Source organism: Conger conger, chromosome 2, assembly GCF_963514075.1.
Source record: "Conger conger chromosome 2, fConCon1.1, whole genome shotgun sequence".
NCBI classification, from domain to species: Eukaryota; Metazoa; Chordata; class Actinopteri; order Anguilliformes; family Congridae; genus Conger; species Conger conger.
Window position 1 is genome coordinate 63,095,646 of NC_083761.1, and position 15,433 is coordinate 63,111,078.

The following is a 15,433-nucleotide window of genomic DNA, read 5'->3' on the forward strand; positions in this document are numbered from 1 at the left end:
ATTGATTTGCTTAATTACATCTATCCCCTCATCGGTTTTCATTCCCACTCTAATCGAGTTTCATTAAGCCAGATTTAGGGGCATGCGATTGCAGCTGTAAATGTTTGCGATTTTACCACCTGTTGAAGTGCAGATTGCATTGGTGAATTAAAGTAATTAATTTTTGTAGTTGTATCTCTATTTGTTGAATAAAGCTGCTAAAATTTAAGGCATGTGCTTCAGGATGGCAGTATACTTTCACATCTTTTCTTTCTTTCTGAAAAAGCAAACGTAAAAGGCGCTGGGTTGTGGTCCTGCCAGCCATGCTCAATGCGTTTCCTAAGTGACATTGTGAGGCCACAAGAAAATGTTTTAGTTGATACAAAAGAGAGTTAATGTGAACTAATTATGATATTAGGCATTGCTTGAAAGGGTAGATTACATGCTCAGGGGGAATACAGGCCTCCTTTAGTATAGACTGTGGCGTAAATGGGAATTCTCACTTCTAATGTTCTATGCTTGCCTTTCCCCTGACACACAACACAACAGATGTAACTGATGACATGGGGCAACAAGTGGAGAATGTGACGGGCAGTTGAGCCACAGAAGATGCAAAGGAAGTGAAGTCACATTTTACAGGAGGGTCACACATTTGACATTGCTACTGTAAGGAGCGTAGATGTCTTTCCCTGATTACAATACAGTCTCTGACTCGTAGGAAGTGCTGACAAGCCAGTGCTTCTGTTTCACATATTCCTCACGTCACCCTCAGGATTTGTACAGACACGGCTCAAACGGAGGTACCGTACCGTCTGTTTCTATGGTTAATGAACTCTTAATTACCTTGCTACCATCTTAAACGCATATTAATGTAATTTCCCCCCATAATTTACAAAAAAACATTTTCCCATTGACCGGGGGTTTCTGCGGGACAACTCTGGGCAACACAGTTAGTTATTTTTGCATGTTATTTTTGGTAATCGTTTCCAGTTGAAGCTATTCTCTTCTACCATTTTCTTTGAAAGAGGAAGTGCTGTTTGTGAAGAAGGGTGCTACAAACAAGATATTTTTTGTTGTTTTCATCCTGAAACCAATCCCAGAAATGAATCCCTTGCACAACACAAAGTGACCGCCGGGCCAGAGTGGGCCACGGCGGCCTAAGTGTATCTTTTTAACCCATTTACCTTGCTGAACCGTCACACCGTATTGTGTATGCCCATCTGGGTACTTCTGGCCCGCCTCTAAGAATATTTCTGGCTACACTGCTAGCTTGGAGTGCTCTGGAAAGACCTGGCAGCTGCAATTTAGTCTTAAAGAAAATGTGTATCTACTAGGCTATTGTTATTGGCAAGTGCCATTATTCAAAATGGTCAATGACATGGGCAGGGTCAGTCACTTCTGGCCCTATGGAATGTTCCTCTATACCAGCTGGGAGTTGTATCCCATGGTTTCCTGTCAGTTCCTTTCCTCTGTGGGCAGACACAGGAAGGCACAACTCTCCTATAGCACTGACACTTAGGAAGGCAGGAGCAGTCTGCAGAGTGGGCTGTAGAAAGGGGTTATGGGTTATGGTCAGGGAATGAGGAGCTCATCAGTAGTGTTTCTCGCATCACTGCGGAAGTGTAGGACCGTGTAATTAAGAACGGAAGACAATGATTTTAAAAAGTATGGCCAAGTGGCGTGCTGTGCGAAGGTTAAATTTGAATAGAAAATCAGTATCTGGCAATATCTCAGCAGGCTACATTGTAATTTGAGTATTTTTAAATTTATTTTTTTATCCTCCAGAGGTTTTTAATGATTTACATTATCTGTCACGTGCATTGATGTCATCTTACTGAGGTTTGAGGGTCTACTCAACATTACTTTAGAGCCAGGTTCAGTTATTGAGGAATGGGGGGCCTGTAGTGTGGTGGTTAAGTCACATGACATGACCTGCAAGGTCGGTGGTTCGAATCCGGGTATAGCCACAAAAAGATCCGCACAGCCGTTGGGCCCTTGAGCAAGGCCCTGAACCCTGCATTGCTCCAGGAGAGGATTGTCTCCTGCTTAGTCTAATCAACTGTACATCGCTCTGGATGAGAGCGTCTGCCAAAATTCCATTAATGTAATGAATGGGAAGTCTGAAAGCTCCTTGGATCCAATAAATGTCCCCCCCTCCTACTTTCAACTGTTCTCAACTGCTGCTGTGAGAGGACGCCTAGCCACACCTACCCTGCTCTTCTGTGTGAGTCTGAACCTGTGATGTGATGATGATCAGCTTGGTGTAATGACCCACTGCTGCTATAGTGTGGTCTGTGTGTAGGCCTGTTTCTATGACCGCACGGGACACTAATACAGGAGGCGAATGGTGCCAATATCATGACTGCTACTAGAACACAGACCTGTTGAAAGAAGCATCATTCATTGCAAAGGAACATGATAATCAGATTTTGATGGTATGTGGAAAACATTACTGAGTAGCGGTGGTTTGTGGGATGAAAATGAAAAGGGCCTTTCAGATTTTGTGGAAATGAATACGAGGGGCACTGTTGGAAGCGGGTTGCTTCTGTAAATGTCTGTGGGCTGTAAACAGTACATGATTCTGGCTGTAGTAACGGAAGAGTTGTGCAGCTTAAAACTCATTCCCCCAGTAATTTGATGCATTCTGTTCTCCATTTCTTATTCTTTTCTAGCAGAGTGTGAATTAGGTGAAATTGATAGGCATGTGTTTTTGGAAAAGCTGTGGGTCTGAGTGCACAGGCTCTTTTCAGGCCAGTCTTCAGCATGGGCTGCTGTTCTTCAGGAAGAGGCTGTCATAAACCGCCTTTTATAACTGCGTTTATCAATGTCTGTCAGATTTGCAGGTACATTTTTCCTTTGTGGCACTTTGATGTGTTTGGTAAATTTAATTTACTGCAGTTGTGAGACACAGTAAATTGTGTGGGCTGCATTCTTTGCCTTATTTTACTCTCCTTTCTGGTTTGGGTGGCTGGTTCTGCTGGTGGCCTGTGCGATTATTGCAGTGTGCTCTTTAGTTTCAGTAGAGCTAAGACTGTCACCTGTCCAAAAGGCCTGCTGCCAGATGCTGTTCCTTTTCTCTCCACCATCTGAGCTGCAACTGGCAGAATATAGGTGCGTGGAGACAACCAGAGCAGGCGCTAATGTGCTATAGGGCAGGGGAAAAACCCTGTTGACTGAATGGGTTTATCATTGATATAGCTTTGTTTTCAGTAGTTGTTCAATAGTTGGAATGTACTGTTTAAAACATCCTGGTAACATTTTTTTGACTCCTAGAATAGTGATTGTCAAGTACCTGTTCCGTTTGAGCCATAGTCTGGCTATGAATAACATTAGGCTTTGTCTGTTGGAAGTTGGTTTAAGTAAAGCACGGCCAGGTATTTCCTTTGTATGGCTATTTCTGTTTTAATATACAAATCACTAGTATACAAGTTTAGCAAGATTAACAAAAATATTATTTTGACTCTTATGCTTTTCATTTGGCTTCAGAACTTCAGAGGCTTCAGCACTCCAGAGACATAATTCTTAACTGTAATCCATGTAAGTGTATGAATAATATACTGGTTTCATTGTATTGCATCTCTGTATCCATTTTCCAATGAGCCCCCCCCCCCCCTTCTTCTACCTGTTTGGATTTGCATTCATTGCAGTGTACTCTATGATCCATTTGGATATGCATTCTTTGCAGTGTACTATTCTACTGGTTTGGATTCGCATTCATTGCAGTGTACTCTACGATCAGTTTGGGAGAATGCAGACAAGCACAAACTCTTATCTGATACACATGATTTCCAACAGCTGCTGCTTTTCACACCACTGTCCTCAAATTGAGCTTGCACAGACAGCAGTCGCAGGACAAGACTGGGTCGAAATGACCAGAGATACCATCACCCCTGCAGACCAAATCCCTTCTTCCCTGGGCAACATTACATTGGATTATGCATTCTCATCTGGGGCTTGATCCCAGAGAATGGGCCTGTCCGCACACTGAAACTCTGCTTTAAAGGGATGAGCCACCCAGTAGCCCCTCCACTTTACTGTATTCCAGGTTTATTGGCTTTTTTCTGGGACATCTTTTATGGATTAACTGCTTCAGTTGTACCTGACTATGTGCAGTAATGTGTCGTTTAGTTATTAAAAGCTCATGCTTTAGCTATGTAAACTACAGCTGAAATCTGCAGTATGAAGGGTGATGCATCATTATCTTCTGATTTTGGCCTGTAACTCATAAATCTTTGCGATGAACAGTTCTGTAAAGTAACTCTAAAATGTGGATTTACATTTCCCTCTGCAGCAGTTTCGGAGACACTCATGTTTCTGGGTGATAAAGAACATTCCAGAGCCAACTTAAGCTGGAGTTACAACAGGGTTGGGAATGGGTAGCTTGCAGGAATGGGTATGTTTCTGTATGCCTGCAGTACATTCTCTAACAGAAGGCCAAAGGTCCAAGTGCCACAAATGAGCAGAACTCTGTTGGCATGGCAATGACTGTTGTGGCCCTGGTGAGTTGGCATCTCTGAATAGCGCTGGGGAGAGCCCAAAGGCTGGCAGGGCAGGGATTGATTGCTGTTGGTAAGGGGATCTCCCCCCATTCTGCCACACGGCAGGTGGGTTAGAATGACACCACACCTAACGGCCGCGATGGGAAACCTCATCCGCTCGTCTCGTTCTTGGCCGTTTCGCACAATGGTGTCTGCGTATGCCCCATGTATTATTTAAAGTCAATTGTAAATGCTTGTACTTGGCTCATTCAGTCAGTTATCATGCATTGTCCCCACCTTCCATATGGTACTCAGGCTGACGAACAGCTGCTAATTTCAGTGCACTTTTGTTTTTGTGCTGGCATGCTAATTTGCTGTGTGGTCTGTCTGATTTGCCTTGCTTGATGGCTGGTCTTACATATTACATACGCTTGCGGGTAAGCATAGTTACATTTTGTGTGCTGTTGTATCTACTGTAGCTTCATGTTTTAAATGTAAAAGTGATTCTTCCTCTTCCCTTTTTTCTGCATAATTTAATGTTTTATTGTATTGTCCTTACACAGTTAAATGTGCGTGTGTGAGAAGTAAAGACTGCCTAATCTTTTTGTAAATGGCCACAAACTGCCCTGCGTTATGAACAATAACAAAATGGGCTGTTGTTGTCATGGTATGCCTGACTTGGCTGAAAAAGCCATTTCATCAAGCAACTGGGCTTTTTCTGCAAGGAAAAGACAATATAATGTCGCTTTGTCCAAAGAAAAGCTTGAAACCAACAGGCCTAACCATTTGTTTACCTCCAACAGAGGTGCTCTTTTGCTCTTTTTAGCATAGTGGTGATTTGATTGTTGATTACGGTGATTAGCTGCTTTGGTGATAAGCTGTAGTGATGTTTTTGCCCGTGTCTTCCTTGAGGCTCAGACGGGGAAAGCCCCAGAGCTGGCCCCAGATGGGAGACGGGAGGTTTCAGCTCAGAACAGAGAGGTGGTGGGCCGCTCCACTGACCACGGCGTGGCTCAGCAGTGCATGTCCTGACTGCGCAGTCAGAAGCAGGAGTCCTCCTCTCACCTCTCTCTTCATTACGGGCCTATCGGTTTCAGGCTGGGTTACAGGCAGGTAGTGCTCTCCTTTTGTTGTTGCAAGTTGTGCTGACAGGCCGCAGATTCTGAGATGCTGGGTGGAGGCGGGGGCAGAGGGAGTTGTTGGCGTCTGGGTCTCTTTCCCTGTCGATGCGTAGGCTGCCTGGCGAATCCTCTCACTACCTACGCTGTGTCAGGTGATCCCTCTTGGGCCTGCTCCAGTCAGGACGGCGATCGTGAGTGATGCCTTGGGTGAAGACCAGGGATGTTGCAAGCTGTACAAGCATCACCACAGAACGTTTGGATGATGTTTGTGCTTATTCCAGCCATTTTAAGCTCAGTGTGCTTCCCGATCAGAGGCGGGCTTCATGGTACAGAGCTATACTTTCCCCCCCCCTCATGGCAGTGCTGCAGGCTATTGGCTAGCAAACTAAATCTGCACGTCACAGTGATAACTCTCAGGTTGTCACTTCATTCGCTTGGCAGGAGTCTGAAGGCAAACGAGTCTTTCTTTACAGTTGATTGTTTTTCATTCATTTACACTGGTCCAAAGACCTTAGGTAATGTGAACTTTTGAAATGCCACATACCTGCAGCTTTAAGGTCTGGAGGCAGAATAGCAGCTCTCTGTTCCTAGTGTTTGCTTGGCTCCGTTACTTCTATTCTTTACATTCTTTTCAGATTTGCAAAGACCGCTAAGATTAGTTGCCTTTGTTAGCAGCTGGCCAAATGTAAGCCTTTCATAATGCAAATTGACCTGTGTGGTGAATTGAACTGGCAGTCTTATTGGGCAGTGGCTGTGCTAGCTATGAGTTGTAATGTATCTAAAATGCATGTGTGAAGCATCTCACGTAGCGTTAATGTTTCTGCATATAGTGAATAATTCTGTGGCATTGGATTCGATAACGGAATGGGCCTGCAGCACAATATACTCTGGCTGCATATTTCACAGGCTATATAGTACACATCATTCTTTTTAAAATTCATTCCTATTTATTCATTTTTCACATTCCTGCCACTGTGTTTTCAGACGGCACACTTTTATCGCTGCAGGTAACACAGAGCACTAATCCCATATTCTGGTGGCGCTTAATGAGAAACTTATCCTGTGAGCCTGCTTGACTCTGGAGGACAGAGGCAGGTGTTGAATGCTGAGGTGGTTTATCTCCCACACCCTCCCACTCTAAACCTATCCAGTTCCGTTCAGCATTAGGAACAAGGGTGACCCGTTCCCCTCTCAGGACTCCTGGAAGGAAGTGGGTGGTCATGGGGAACGTTCAGGGGAAAAGGACTTCCTGAGTTTCTCTGTCCCGTCAGGACGTTTCGTAGAAAGCCTCCTTCCCTCTCGTCCTGACATCACACCGCATGGGATCCTGAAGGGCTTTCTCATCCGCATTCCTCCACGCCCTGCACTCCCAGGACCTGTTGTCTTCAGCACTGCAGAATGCATGCAGGCACTGCTGTCACAGTAGCTACCCAGTTCTGTGGATGTTTCCATTTGAACATCAACTTCAAGTGGTGTGCTGGAACTCCAGTTGTGGTTTTATTGAATATATTTGATTCCTTCTTGATTTTTTTTTTTGGTTAACCGCGAACAATGGTCCTTTGAGGCATTCATCTGTGTAGTTTAAGTGCTTCTTCTGTCTAGCATACTGAGCTGTGAGAACAGTTCTTGAAGCACTATTCATATGTACTCACTCCATGGCCCTATGATTGTATTATTAGGGGACTAATGGACTCTCTCCCACAGCCTTTTCTTATGTCATCTTCCTGTACTGTACTGAAGATCTTTTGTGGATTTTTGGTCTTCATTGAGAATCCGGTTTGCTTGTACATGGTGCGGATGCTTATGGGTGAACCCTCTCTCCTGTCCCTCTTGCTTATGCTTTGAGAATTCCGGCATTGTGTGGGACAGTGTCAGGCCTCACCTCTTGCTCTTGCCAAAGGAGGAGAACTGGGACCGGTTGCGTTCATACAGAGATGCACTCTGCTGGATACCATGATGTCTGCTGAACTGGCACTTGAAACTCACGTTGAACTTATTTCATGGTCAGGATAACGCTCTTAGTTGAGTGAATTGTGTTCAGTCTACATTAGGAGCTGTGTGGTGGAATGTGTGGATGACATGATGTGTCCGCTGCAGTCTGAGGGCATGGGCTGCGGAGCTCACTGGAGGATGCTGGGAAGGCGGTGGGATGTTCCGTGCTGTAAATCGGGTGTCTGGCTGATTTAAGTCTTTTGTTGGTGCAGGAACGGCTGTCTGGCTCTGCTGCATGGTCGTTGTTCTCTCCGCGCCTGAGTCTGCGTCTTGTGTGTCAGACATAAAGTGACGGTGGAGGCACGTCGTTCTCTCCCTGCCTGAGTCTGGGCCTTGTGTGTCAGGCATAAACTGATGGTGGAGGCACGTCGTTGTTCTTCAAGGATCAAATTTCCCTGAAAGAACAGTAATGTTCTTGTTGGTTACAAATGAGTACGTTTTCCAAGCAAAAAAGGTACAAATTATATATATCGCTGGCTAGACGTACCTGTAGGGTACCGCCCAAGTGGCAAGCTTTTGGGCACTTTTCGTACATTTATTTCTGAGCGTGGGTGCTACTGGGCTGGGCGTGTCCCAGGCCTTCTGTGCATTCCTTTTTCCGTTGCACTCAGGTTTCAGGGCTGAGCAAAAACTCCCCTGATGCGCCGTTCAAACTTGCAGGAGAAGTGAATTTGGGGGTGTCCCCTGCGGTGTGCTCATGAATGTTGCACTGTTGCCAGAGTCTGCAGCGTAGCATCTGGTTCTGAGGAGCAGAAATGGAGGTTTCCTCCTCACTCTCTTCACTGCTGTGTGACGGTGCTTTCTGTACTCCCTCAATGGGAGATGTTATTACCGAGCGATGAATTGGCTGGCTAATGCGCGGGACGCACCATAAGAAAGATTCCTGTCTGGAGGAAGTATTTAATCCATTATTCCTGCTGACGGCATCACCGTGATCAAAATCCAAGCTTTCCTGAAGATGCCCGAATGTTGAATGGCTGAAATGCAAATGGGCCTTCGCTGCTGTGGGGATTCTCAGGAGGGTGTATTTCAGTTAGCTGACCATTGAAACGGGCCACAAAGGGGTTGCTGTCTCCCTTGTGTGAATCTGAATAATGTCTGGTGTCTGTGTTTCGCTGGCCGGTGTGCTGCTGTAGCCAGCCTCCTCTGCGGGCCATGTGAAGGATCTCCCTGTGAGGGACTGAATTATAGAGATGGGTTGAGACGCGGCTCTCGGAAAGAAAGAGAAATGTATCAATACGGCCTCTGTGGTTATAGAGCGTACAATGCGGACAGTGTGTGCGGAGGGAAAAGTTGTGGGTGCTTTTGGGTTTGTGTGCTTCTTCTCCTCACCCCTGTCATATGACCGCTGTGCTCTGGGTCATGTGACCCGGAGCAGAGACCAGACTTTGCCAAAGGGTCCGAGGGGGGCGGAGACCGAAACGCTCACGCACAAAGCCGGCTTTTATCACCTCTCGCCCGTATGACTGTCCCATGGTGTCCTATGGCTCCTGCAGCCTCTAACCTGTCCCAACCCAGGCTGCAAGGCTCAAGAAGCCTTCACCTACTTACTGGAATCTGTCGTTGACCCACTTGACTTCTTGGAGACCTTTATTTCCTGCTGTTATTGTCAGGGTGCATTGTGTGAAGATTTGTTTTGTTTTTCTCATTTGTGTTTTCCTTATGAATATATTATAAACTGTCCTGCTGTGTGATTGCTTGTTGCCTCACGGTAAATTGCTGACAGAAGCAGGTTTTGGGAGATGTGTGGTTCACTGGGTGTAGTGCTGTTCTGAGAGTACTGTAACCTCACTCATGGTCGGGGGTGTTATTGAGACGTGCTTTATTTGAAAAATAGTGAATTTAAAAATGGTATCCCTGTGGTAATGCTGCAGTTTTCCCTACTTGATATAAAATGCTGAACATGCATTTCACCAACATTGCTGCGTGGGCGAGTTGAAGATGGCACAATCAACCTCAAAGCTGCTAATGCAAAGAAACAGAAATGTAGTTTTTCTTCTTATAAGATTTGTTTCAATATGGAAAGATGCACAGTTCCCCCCCCCCCCCCCCCCCCTCTCTTCCCTTTCTGTTTGCTTGACACTGCTGAGAGATGGAGTTGATCAGCCGATGTATTAATAAAGTACAGTGCGTATGCACATGTGAGTCTAGTGGGAAATACAGCCCCAAGGGTGGGTCACTGACTTCAGTCACAATGTTTACTATTGACTTATTTCTTTTCCACTTTCATTCAGTTTCATTGACATTTCATTGAAGTGTTCATCTATTTTTTCCAACTATGCATTTCTCCAAAAGTAGTGCTGTGATGCTACTGGTCATAAATTTGTGTGAAGTTGCAGCACTCATCATTTTCAGCCTGTTGGAACACCTCTAAAAAGTGTACAGCGCAATGAAAAAGTATTTGCCTCCTTTCTGATTTCCTCTATCATCACATATTTGTCACTCTGAATGGTTTCAGATCTTTAGACAAAATGTAAGGTTGGACAAAGGGATCCTGAACAATATTGCATTTTCTAAAATATTTAATTTATTTCAGGGGAACAAAAGCACCCATATCACCCATTTGAAAAGGTAATTGCCCCATTAAACTTAACTTCCACCACCTTTAGCAGCAATAACTGCCACCAAATGCTTCCTATAATTTGATAATCTTTCACATGGTTGTAGAGGAATCTTCGACTGCTTTTCTTTGCAGAACTGCTTTAATTCAGACAAATAACTTGTTTTCCCTTTGTCTAATGTTACATTTTGTCTAAACATCTGAAACCCTATTTGCAAATCATGGAGGACGCAAATACTTTTTATCCGCGCTGTACTTAATTCAACAGCATTGCTCCCATTCCGAATGGGGATTCATGCAGGGTAAGCTACACCCCCCAAATCTTTTAAAGTCTTTCTGCAATGTTGTCCTGTGAATATCCAATATTAACTAAGCCGAGGGAATTATGGGTGCACAGTAAGCTTGGGTTTTGGACCAGGTTCTTACTGCAGTCTTCTGAGTTTTGATACAGATCTGATGTCATGCAGCTTTTGCTGTGTTATAAAATGTGGTGTGTTAAAAGCAGCCCGTGTTTGCGGTTCTGCCCACTGTGTGCAGCCGGTGAGAAATGGCCAGGCTGTGGGAAGCTCATGGCCAGACCTGGTCAGCCTCACGCTGGTGACACGCTCTTATTAGATTGCTGTTAGCCTCTTCCCCTTGTTTTTTCTTGACTGAAAATCCTTTCAAAAGGGCCGTTATCCCCTTCTCTTGGGCTGATGACCCTGACCGCAGTTGAAACATTCCCATTTCAGGCACTGTCATGACAGAAAAGGTGCTGTTGAATGTGATTTCAGGCAGCATGTCAGTCCATTCAGCCGAGGACCTCAGTGTCAGTGTTAACAATCCTAAGAAGATTTCGGTTGGCTGCCATTGTGCACAGCCTATGGGTGGGAGGTTTTCATTGCGCTATTGTAACAGGCTTTTACACCTCTTGGATTTTTTTTATTTTTCTGTGTGTTGGTCGATAATATAGAACTTTCAGCTTCATACTCGTACTTTTTCTGGTAGAACAATTAAAGGTTTTCTGGGTGTTGCGATGAAAAAACTCAACACAGCTCAGAGTGTAATTTTTAAAGGTCCATAAATTTGTAAGAAAAAGCTCGAAGTTTTTGTAAATTTGTTGGTAGGGATACATTTGTATGTAGAAGTCATATCTTCCCTCTGAGAACATGCGTCTACTTTAGTTTGAGGGATATTTGGCCCTAGAAATGCACCTTTATTCAACCAGGGACCCATGTTGGTATATCTCATATCTCATAATCATATTGGTTTCATTGTATTTTTAAATGAGTCATGTAAGAGCACTTTCGCATTGTGTAAAGATTGTTAATGATAACATTAGTAGAGATATAACCCATGGGATATTCAATTTGGACATTTTTTCATTACATGTAGACGTACATGTACATTCCCACCTGGAACACAATGTCAACAGTTTTACTCGACCCTTTACCCTGTTGAAGTTACATCCATAATCAACTTTTCCTAGAAAGAATTAGCTTTGGTATTTAGTGGGTTTTGTTCATAATTTGTTTATAAACTTCATAAATCTTTACATTCCTGTAACACCCCAACAACTGAGCTGCTGATTTTCATAGGGAAGTCTGTACGTCTGATGTAAATTCTGGGAATAAAAGCGTAGTTCTGTGGTCCGATGCCTGAGGCAGCGTGACCTTTGTTTGGTCATAAGGACCCAGGTGATGTCTCGCTTATCCGACGGCAGCAGTGATAATGCTCTCCCCCACACAGGGAAAGTCACAAGACTGCAGATCCCAGCTTCAAACGCTGCAGAACGCCCACATCAGCGAGCCTATCAAAACAACATCATGAGTGTTTATTTTTACTCTTTCACGTTTGGCTGTGTATTTCTGTACAAACCGAAGGTCATCTCCCGAGCCTCTTCCTTTGTTTGGTGTTGCAGGAATCACCGGATCTTTATGGGCAAAGCGGTTAACCAACCACCAAGTGCTTCCATGTATCTGATAGATGTGTGAAAATATAGAACACGTGTCCCCTGACTTTAAATAGAAATAAGATTTCTTCTTCTCAAGTGACATTAACTCACACTCCTGAGTAAATGACTGTGTTGAATTGCATTTGTATTAATTAGGAAGTGTGGACAGCTGATGGGAGGGCTCCCCTGTGTCTGTTTGTCACACAGAGATTAATGGAGTCAGAGTCGGAGCGCAATCAGTGCACAGTGTTTGTGGAGAAGAAGCGTCTCACTTTCCTGCTCCATAGGGCCAGTGGGAGACATTAGCGCAGTGGCTCACTGTTGCACACCGTAATGAAGTGCTCCTCCTGCTATAGTGGCACTTGTGGGCGCTGGGTAGTGCGGAGCTGCACTGTAGGGTTTGGAGAAATGTTGCAGAAAGGGAATGATGATCTGAGCCTGCGTGCGTGTCTAACAGAAACATGAACAGACACACATTTTTATAGGGGATTAACACACCTCCCCTTCTCCGACACGGACACACACAAGCCTGCTCTAGCCTCTCTTCTGCATGGCACAGTTGCTCTCTCGCTCTGTGTCTGTGTCTGTGTCTGTGTCTGTGTCTGTGTCTGTGTCTGTGTCTGTGTCTGTGTCTGTGTCTGTGTCTGTGTCTGTGTCTGTGTCTGTGTCTGTGTCTCTCTCGCTCTCTCAGAAGACTCCGACCTTTATACATGTACCACCAGCGTAGCATGGTTTTGTTATGCTGTACCTTGAAGTGCTTTTATGCTTCACTTTGAAGCATGTTTATGATCTTGCAAGACCATAATTAAGTCGCACTTTCACCGCACGTGCTCATGAAATACTTGCCATCCTCCTGGCTGAATGTAGGTCAGTACTGTGTAAGTTGTCTGGCTTTAAGATGTGAGAAATGCTTGTCGCTGGAGTGGTACCCTCTAAGTACATAAAATCGTACCCCTAGCCAGCAATATATGATAAATTTGTTCCTTTTTTGCTTGGAAAACATACTCCTTTGTACCAAAGGTGAACATTACTGTACTTTCAGGGTAGCCTACGCTTGGGAAATATTATTTTTGTCACTTTATTTGTGAGGCTGTGCGAATCGCCCGTCTCTGCCCTGGCACCTCACCCCGGCCGCCAGGCCTGACGGCCCTCTCATAGCGAGGCATACGTGTGTCACGTGTGCCAACCAAACCCAGCAGGGACCTGGAGAGAGGCTCCCCTGAGGTGTGGGGGTGGTTCCTGTCCCGCCTGGGCGTGTCACTCACCGCTGACACAAAGGGTTATGGGAGCAGCGCCTGAGTAAGCCAGGCTGACCTCTGAGCTGATTCACCAACTCCTGACTGAGTCACCAACTCCTAAACTGCCACAGACGTAACTTCAGTGATCCGGTGCTTTCCAGCACACGCGTTCTCTGCTTGTTTAACTGCCGTTTTCCTATACAGCTTACAATGGCTAGAAGCAGGCGCTATTGCTGATATCTTGGCTAATAGACCTTCACCTTGGAAAAAACATTAGTGTCTGAGCACATGAGTTGCTTTTGAATAGACTTTGTTTCGGTTATGAATGCTGCTTCTATTTCTTGGCCCTTGTTCCCCTCTGTCATGTGTGGGAAGGCTCACATGACTGCTGTAAATGTGCTTACCCTCGTCAGAATTAATACATTTGTATCAAATCTTGACACAGACTTTTCAAACCTTCCTCTTTTCTTTTTTTTGACTTTTTAGTCCTGATGGCACACTTTTGGCTGTCATAAAGGAGTATAACGCTATTATTGTGTCATATTCCATATGCTTCTGAAATACTTGCTGTTATGCAGGCCAGTATGAATATACTGTATTTTGTACAATATTTAGTATGTGTACAGTACAGCTTGCTTGCAAAGGCTCTTGGTTCCTGGCCTGCATTATTTTTATTTGCTTTCACATCTTAGATTTATTGCTCATGTGTTACTGTGTTTGTGTGCAAATTAGTCTACTGTTCACAGAATTTCTTCAATAAAATTTGGGGACAATGGTAATTAAGCAATAACTCATACCACAACAGGCAGTGGTGTAATTTCATTACAATAATAATTTACAAGAAAGTAGTTTCACATGCTAGTAAGTAATGGCAGGTGGCTGCTATGCAATGTTGGTTAACTCTAACCTTGTTTAGTTAGCTAGTTAGCTTACGAGTGAGCAAACAAGAGTTTATGCCTTTTTAATGTCTATTTGAATGTTTCCATTGTGCAAGCACTGAAAAACTGCCCAACATTAGTGGGATCACGTTGCGTAGATCTACTCATTTAATTATTTGGAGAAGCGCTGCTCTGCTTTCTCCGGTCCGCAATTGTCAGACACCGTAAAGCTCTCGCACTTCTGCCTGCTTACGAACACAAACCTCTCTTGCATTGGATAGTCTCTGAATCACATGGAAGCGGATGCAGTGTGTAGGTCTGCTTCCCTGCTTGCTTGCAAATTCTGGGCAACATTGTTGCAAGGTGATTGACGTCTTGCTTTTAACGTTTTTTTCATTTTTGACTCGCAGTGGAGTGATACTTGAAATTGAACTGGAAACAAGCATTACAATGTACAGCGGTGGTATATAGTCTTGTATCACCGCTATTAACCAATCACATTTGTCTTGTCTGTTCTATAATATCATGTAACTTTCAGCACCCCCCATCTTAAAGGTCTTTGTCATTGGCTGCACCCAGCTAATCTCCATTCTGATGTAAATAGTTTTTTTTGTAAAAAGAAGAGCAGACAGGCTGTACAGCTTTTGTTCAGATGGGGTGAACCAGAGAGGGTTACTGACAGAAGGAATTACCGGGCAGAAATCGCTATGGCAGGGCGTTGATCCCTCACCTACACAGGAAGGACTTGCATATGACTCCAGAGTTGGCCACCCAACACACTGAACCCAGTATCTCAACCAGGAAAAATACCTTCTGCTTCACTCTAAAGCATTGCTTATTCAGAAATATTTCTGTCCTGTTGATTATTGTCCATAGGTTTAGAGTTTTATTGGCCTCTATGGCTTCAAGGTGCATTTCTATGTGTGAATAACTCTTGCGTTTCCTTATAGTAAGCGCAGCAGAAACCGCTCCTCGTAGGCGTCTAACCTGCCTTGTGGACAGAGCCTGACCACACCACGTTTGCGTAATGTTTTGTTTTGCTTTGCAGCCCAACCTCGCTTGGCGCTTTGCTGCTTGTTGCGTCGAGACGTGCGTGAAGTCATCGCCGTTAAGTGCAGCCTCGCCCTGTATTTTATTCCAGCTGTGTTTGTTGCTCGTGTGCAGAACGTTTCGCAGCCATTGGTCTCCTCCTCCTCCTCCTCGGCCAGGCCCCTGTGCTGTTCCTCTGGGCTGCTGGGGCTCTCTGCTGCTGTC

The 15,433-nt window shown here is 44.7% G+C and overlaps 1 protein-coding gene across 9 annotated transcripts in view; it reads left to right on the plus strand.

The window, feature by feature from the left end:
* Positions 1 to 15,433, plus strand: part of spag9b (sperm associated antigen 9b) — a 56,123-nt gene that overhangs the window by 3,718 nt on the left and 36,972 nt on the right. The window lies entirely within an intron of this gene.